Here is a 7,419-nt window from a genome sequence, read left to right as displayed (position 1 = left end):
CTCTGCTTAGAAGCGTCAGTGGTTTAACATCTCCCCAGGGGCAAAAGCCAACCTCTATAGGGCTTCTTAACAAGTTCCTAGGTGTGGTGACCTCTCCCCTCAAATGCACACGTCTAGGATCTGTTACTCTCCTCCAGCCCTGCCCACCCTGGGCCCTGTGCATTTGCCTGGAACACTCCTCCTCAAACACACTTCACACCCTCCCTGCTTGTGGGTCTCTGTCAGATGATCCTTCCTTGAGAAGCTTTTTCTGACCGGCCTATCTAAAATAGGAATGCTTTCCTTCCCCAGAATTCCCACCCCCATCCCTTGCTTGTGGGGTTCAGTGGTGATGAGTTGGGCCAGCAGTGTGAAACTGCCAGCCGCTCCCTGGGAGAAAGACAGGGCTTTCCAGTCCGTTGAACAGCCACAGTCTCAGGACCCCCAGGGGCAGTGCTACCCTGTCCTACAGGGTCGCTAGGGCTCAGCATCAACTCCATGGCAGTGAGTTTCATCGCTTGCTTTAAAGCCTTGGTGGTGTCTTGGTTACGAGTTGGGCTGCAGTCTGCAAGGTCAGCAGTTTGAAACCAGCAGCTACTTCTCCCGAGAAAGACTGGGCTGTCTACTCCTGTAAAGAGTTGTAGTCGCAGAAATTCACAGGGGTATGTATTTCTTTCCTCCTGTAGGGTCACTATGCGTCAGCATCAATTCGATGGCAGTGAGTTTGGCTTGGGTTTTATCCCTTGCTTTATTTTTCCCCACCCAACATTTTATAAAGCAACCTCCCTGGAAAACACGCACGCGCGCACACGCACACACACATACATGCACACACACGCGCGCATGTCAGCGCCTCGGAGGCACACAGTCTTCTTGCTCATGGCTATGTCCCCAGAGCCCAGCACAATGCCTGGCACATAGTAGGTGCTCAAAAAGCACTGACTGAAGGGTGTAGCTTGTTGCAGATTGATTGTATCCCTCAGTGCTTTAACTCCTCACCTCTATACTTGTGGAAGGGGATCCTGGTGGTGCCCCGGGTCAAGCATTGGGCTCCTAACCAAGAGGCTGATGGTTTGAAGCCACCTGCCCTTCCGTGGAAGAAAGATGAAGTTATTTTCTTCCTTAAAGATTTATAGCCAGGGGAGCTTTTCAGAGCAGTTGTACTCTGCCCCATAGGGCTGCTCTGGGTCAGAATCAGCTTGAAGGCGGTGGGTTTAATGTTGACACCTGTGGAAGGACTCGCCTTTGAGTGGGGGAGGGGGTCTTTGTTATGTTAAGATGCAATGTCTGTGTAGAGTGCTGTAAGCCAATCACTTTGGGGAGATGAAAAGAGCTGATTAGGCAGAGAAGCAGGAAGCGGAAGCTCCCAGAAAGACTGAAGCCACGTGGAGACCCTCAAGGGCCTGCAGAGGAGACGCGGAAAGAGATGAGGCTTTGCACCTAGAACGCTGAGGGAGCTTTTGCTGAAGGCTGCGCCCTCCCCCTGCCCCTGAATTTGAACTCATAGCATCACAATCTGTGAGAAAATGCATTTCTGTTCCGTAAAGCCACCCACTTGTGATATTTTCTCATAGCTGCACCTGGGAACCAAGACCTAGCTCTAAGCCTGCTGCTTCATCCTCATAATTCAGTAAGAGTTCTTCTCTCTCTCTCTCTCGCCTTCCTATCCTCCTGCCTGCTGGCCTTGTCCAGGAATCTGGAAGCACAGGGGTGGGGGGTGCTCGGCCATCTGCCATGAGGTTTGGGATGTGTAGCTGGACCGAGGCATGTCCTCTGGGGCATTTGGGAGGAAGCTGGTTCCAGGCTTTGCTGTGCCCTCTGTCTTTCCTCCCTCCCTCCAGGCTGCGGGATCTTATTAGCCCTGTTTACATGGCCGGGACGTCGAGCGATTAATTTTTAATGGCTTGGTTTATTGCATGTTTGAATGGTTTATTGAGTAATTCCCACATTTAAGTGATTAATTCCCCAGAGTTCAGAACGACTGGTTAGTTTTACATTAATCAGGGGTTCTGAATGCCAAGAGACAATCAATCAATCCCGCCTGCCAGGGAGAGTAATGTTAAAATACCTCAAGGTACAATGAGGTTAAGAAAAGGAGTAATTAAAACCCTGTCTTCTCCTCATGCAAATTTGGTGTCTTTCACTCTCTCTCTCTCTTGCTTGTTCTCTCCCCAACCCTTTCCTCAACTAAGACACCCCCCCTCCCCCGCTGAGACCCTGTTGTTCTTTAGAGGGACCCAGTCCAACAGGGGCCCTGCTCATTCCCTGCCCTCTGAGAAGGGGGCCTGAGATTCAGGGAGACCTGTTTTGGGCCCTGGCTTCTGTCCTGCAGCTTGGTCCTTCAGCCAAGCTTCGGGAGGGACGTTGGGTTTGGGTGAAAATAACGAGCTGTCATGGATCCTTTGCAATGGTCACTAACGCTGAGTCGGTAACCTTATGCTCAGTGGAATAAAACACTACCCTGTCCTGCCCCTGTGGCGACTCATTGGACCACTGTGTTCTACAGGCATTTTCTCCAACGGGTTTTTGGAAGTCAGCAGTCAGGCCTTGCTTCCTAATCTAGCATAGTGCGAAGGATGTGCTGAAACCTCTGCAGCAGCATGGCAACACACGTAGCAACCACTCAGCCAGGGAATCGAACCAGGGCTTCCACATGGCAGGCAAGGACGCCCCCATGGAGCCCCGGAGACGCCTCCATGGGGTCTCTAAGATTTAGCTATATAATTGGGAGGATGTAGGTGCAGAGTCTCAGCACAGGGTAACGCCCGGGATCCTGTTGAGTGCCATCCTGCTGTCCACCTGGTGACCACTCTTTACGTGGCATCACGCCTCCCTTCCAGCTGTCACAGCACTTAGAACACCAGCACTTGGAACAGCTGCCCCTCAAGACTCCCATTTGGGACCTCTGAATTGCTTTGCCATTGTAAGTAGTTCTATAGAGAGCGTTCACCCCAGCACTTTGAACACCCTTCTCACCGAATCCTAACAATGTCACAAGGTAGACCACCCCACCCCTGTTGGCTTTCCAGTGTTATTTGCTGAAAACACGTAGTGTGCCTCCTGTGATCCCGGTACGCACTCGGCCAAGAACTTCACTACTCATTTCACCCTCACAGCACTCTAGGAGGTAGGCGCTAGCCTTCGCCTTCGCCTTCGCTCATTGTAGCCATTCTAATAGGGCGCAGGGGTATCACATTGTGGCTGTAATGAGCATTTCCCTAATGACGTGATGTTTAGCATCTTCTCGTGTGCTTAGTTACCATATCCTAGAATGTCTTTGGTGAAGTGCCCCAGACTTTGGACCATCCTTAGGTGGTGAGGAACCCCAAGTCGAGAGTTGGAATACGTGATGGTGTGTCTAAGGGCTTGCAACGGTTGGATTGAAATAAAGAGTGTGCACTGCTGACCGGCTCGGTAAGCCTTTCCCTACTCCACATCAAAGCGTTCTTTTTAAAGAATGGGTTGTTCGCCCTTATTTTTTATGAGTGAATTTTGAGCACTCTTTATATATTCTGGAAACAAGTCTCTTATCTGATGTGTACTTTGCGAATATTTTCTCCCTGTCTGTGGCTTGTTGTTTTTATTCTCGTTTAATAGTGTCTTTCAAAACGAAGGCGTTTTTAATGTGGATAAAGAAGTACAGTATATCAGTTTTTCCTTTTATTGATTTTACTTTTAACGCTGTATCCCAAAACACTTGTTTCACCCAAGGCCACAAACATTGCCCCATATGTTTTATTCTGGGTTTTATATTTATATTTACATGGTCCATTATGAGCTAACCCCTTTTGTATGCAAGGTGAGGAATGAGTTGAATTTATTTATTTGCAGCAAGAGGTCAAATATTCCTAACACCATTTGTTGAAAGGACTGTCCTTATACCACTGAATTATCATCACATCATTGTTAAAATTAATCCACTGTATGAGTCTCCTCCTGGACTCTATTCTTTTCCGGTGATCTGTGTGGCTATCCTTTGATTAGCAGCATACTTTCTTGATTAATGTTGATTTATAGTGAAATCAGGGAGTGTGAGGCTTTTCACTAAGTTCTTTTTCAAAATTATTTTTGTCTATTCTAGTTCATTTGCCCTTCTCTATACATTTTAGAATCAGCTTGAGATATAAAAAGCCTCCTGCCGGGATGTTGACTGAGATTGAATCTATAAATCAGGTTAAAGAAAATTGAAATCTTAATGATATTGAATCTTTTAATCCATGAATGCAGTTTATCTCTATTTATCAAGGTTTTCTTTGACTTCTTTTCCCAGTGTTTTGTTTTCAGCATTGTGGCTAATATGTTTTATTAGATTTATACCAAAGTATTACATGGATTTTGATGCTATTATAAATGGAACAGTTTAAAACAAAAAAAATGTTTGCACCTGTTTACTGCTGTTGTTGTCGTAGAATTGATTCCCACTCAGTGACCCTGGCTGACAGAGCAGAACTACTCTGTAGACTTTCCTAGGATGTAACTTTCATGGGAGCATATTGTCGGGATTTTTCTCCTGTGGAGCTGCTGGTAGCTTTGAACTTCCAAACTTTGGTTTAGCAGCTGAGTGCTTCACCATTGTGCCACCTGGGCTGTAGTTTGTTGCTGCTGCTACTGTTGTTAGTTGCTGTCAACTGGGTTCCAACTCACGGTGACCGGATGTACCGGATGTACGGCAGAACAAAACACGGCCCAATCCTGCACCTCCTCACACTTGTTGTGTCTGAGTCCAAAGGTATTGCTAGTATATAACGATACAATATAGATTTTTAAAAATATCGACATTGCTTTCTGTGACCTCACTTATTTGTACTTGAAGTATTTAGGGGAATTTTCCACATAGGCAATGGTGCATTCTGTGAACAGGGACAGTATTATTTCCCTTTCTAATATCTGTGCTTTTTATTTTTCTTTATTGTATTGGCTAGGACTTCCGATTCAATGTTGAATACGAGTTGAAATAGAGTTTGCAGCTTTGCCCTATTCTTCATCTTAGAGATAAGACCTTTTTAAATGCCATTTTACACTTAGGATATTAGTGGTATGGTATGTTTCAAAGTTTGTTTTTTGTTTTATGAATGAATTTCATCCAACATATTTTAGGCATCTTTTGCTCTAGTCGCATAACTTTTCTTTTTTAATCTGTTGGTAAACTAAGTTACATTGATTTAAAAATACTGACCTATCTTTTCATTCCTTGGATAAATCTCATTTGGTTGGGGTGTAGCACCCTTTTTATATATTGCTGATTAGCTAATGTTTTGTTGAAGACTGTGTGTGTGTGTGTGTGTGTGCGTGTGCGCGCGCAGCATGGAAGAGAGATTTTGGCTTGTAATTTTCTCTTATAATATCTATGGCGTTGATGTCAAAGTTATAATTGCCTGACAAAATGAGTTGAGATGTGTTCTCTCATCTCTTTTCTGAGATTGTGTACATTGGCATTATTGCCTTCTTAAGTATGTGTATTCAGTAGAATTTCCCAATGAAGCTCTGTCGTTACGGAGTTTTCTGTCCCAGTAAGTTTTTAACTGAAACTTCAATTTCTTTAATAGTTTTAGGGTTATTTGGGTAATCTATTTCTCCCTGAGTGAACTGCGATAGTTTGTCTTTCAAGGAATTTGCCTATTTTATATAAGTTGTCAAATTGATAGACATAGAAAGTTTCATAATATCCCCTTGTTAACCTTTTTATATGGATAGAGTCTAAAGTGATACTATGTCTTTCATTGCTGAAAATGATCATTTGCAACTTCTCGAGTGTTGCTTGTTAGGTTTTGCCTGGAATTTCCAGCTGTCTTCAGTGGAAGACAGCATGACAGTGGGCTGTCTAAGTCTTGGCTGGCACAGTAACCTGCAATAATACTGTTACTTTCTTAGTGTGGTTCGAAGCTTACTAATATGACTGATCTTTTCAAAGAAGCAGCTTTTGGTTTTATTGACTTTTTTCCTATTGGTATTCTGTTTTCAATATCAATGATTTTTCTCTTTATTATTTCCATTCTATACATCTTTTGGGTTTAATTTTACTCCCTACGTTGATAGTCTTAGATTATTGATTTGAAACATCTCTTATATAAACTTCCCTTTAAACACTGCTTTAGCACATATCAAATATCAAACACACTTAGCACATGGCACAAAGTTTGATGGGTTACATTTTAATTTTAATTCTGTTGGAAGTATTTTAAAATTATCTCATGAACCCATGAGCCATTATATATGCATTATTTAATTTCCAGATATTTGGGAAATTTTAGATGCCATTCTGACCTTGATTTCTAGTTTAATTCCTTATGATCCTAGGCCATACTTTTATAATTTCAATTGTTTCATCTCTATTAAAGGTTTGTTTTACAGCCTGTAATGCCTATCTTTGTGAGTGTTCCATATGTTCTTGAAAAGAATATGTATTCTATTGTTTGATGAAGTGTTCTATTATAGTCAGAAAATTAGCCAAGATAATGAAATTTTCAAATAATTCGCTTAACCTGTTTCCTTCTATCAATTACTTTAAAAGTTGAGACTTACTGTGTAATTTTTTTCTATTTCTCTTTGCAATTGTATACTTTTATTTTCTTAACGTATTATGAGTATCTGGTTGGATATACATTTACCGTTTTTATTTTTGACCATTTAAGAAATTTCCCCATTTGTGTGTGTGTGTGTTGTTGATTCCTCTGTTCCATCTTTCCCGCCACCTTTTTAGCATTCTGTTTTAATTTGTTGGAATTTCGACTTTACATCTTGGTGTAATTTTGCTTGCTCTGGGATTATGATGTACTCATACATACCTAGCATTTTTACAGTCTAATTCGAGTTAACATTTCATAATCATAATATAATAATATATACAGTCACAGCCACAGCAACCAGTGTGTATTACTGACACTTAGGTCGAAGACGCCATCCAGCATTGCTAACCTTTTCTTTGTCTTCCAATAGCCACGTACATTTTATGAGCATAAATATGTCCTTTCAAAGTTACTCAGATTATTACCATTTCTGTTGCTGCTCTTCCTTCATCCTTGAAGTTCCAGGTTTACCCTTCAATCTGAATAACTTCCGTTAGGGTTTCTTTTAGAGCAGTTCTGTTGTGATGACCTTTTGTTTGGGGTTTTTTAAGTTTTCCTTCATCTGAAAATGTCTTTGTCTTCACTCCTGAAGGGTATTTTTTGCTGGGTATAGTATTGTGAATATGTTTACCCCACTATCTACTGCTGGCTTCCATGGTTTCTGATAAGAAATCTGCAGTCATTCAAATGGTTTATGTACACATTTATCTGGGTGTGCAAAATACTTTATTTTTCTCTAGATGCTCTCAAGACTTTAAAAATGGATATTTCACCCGTTAGAATGTGTCTATGTGTGGCTTTCTTTGAATGCGTTCTCTTTGAGACCGTCTCAGCTTTCTGAATCTGTGGATCTATGTCTTTCCCCCAAATGGAG

The sequence above is a fragment of the Echinops telfairi genome, unplaced genomic scaffold (genome assembly GCF_000313985.2).
Source record: "Echinops telfairi isolate 266 unplaced genomic scaffold, ASM31398v2 ScPeMD7_7457;HRSCAF=8495, whole genome shotgun sequence".
NCBI classification, from domain to species: Eukaryota; Metazoa; Chordata; class Mammalia; order Afrosoricida; family Tenrecidae; genus Echinops; species Echinops telfairi.
Note: the sequence above shows the minus strand (reverse complement) of the source record.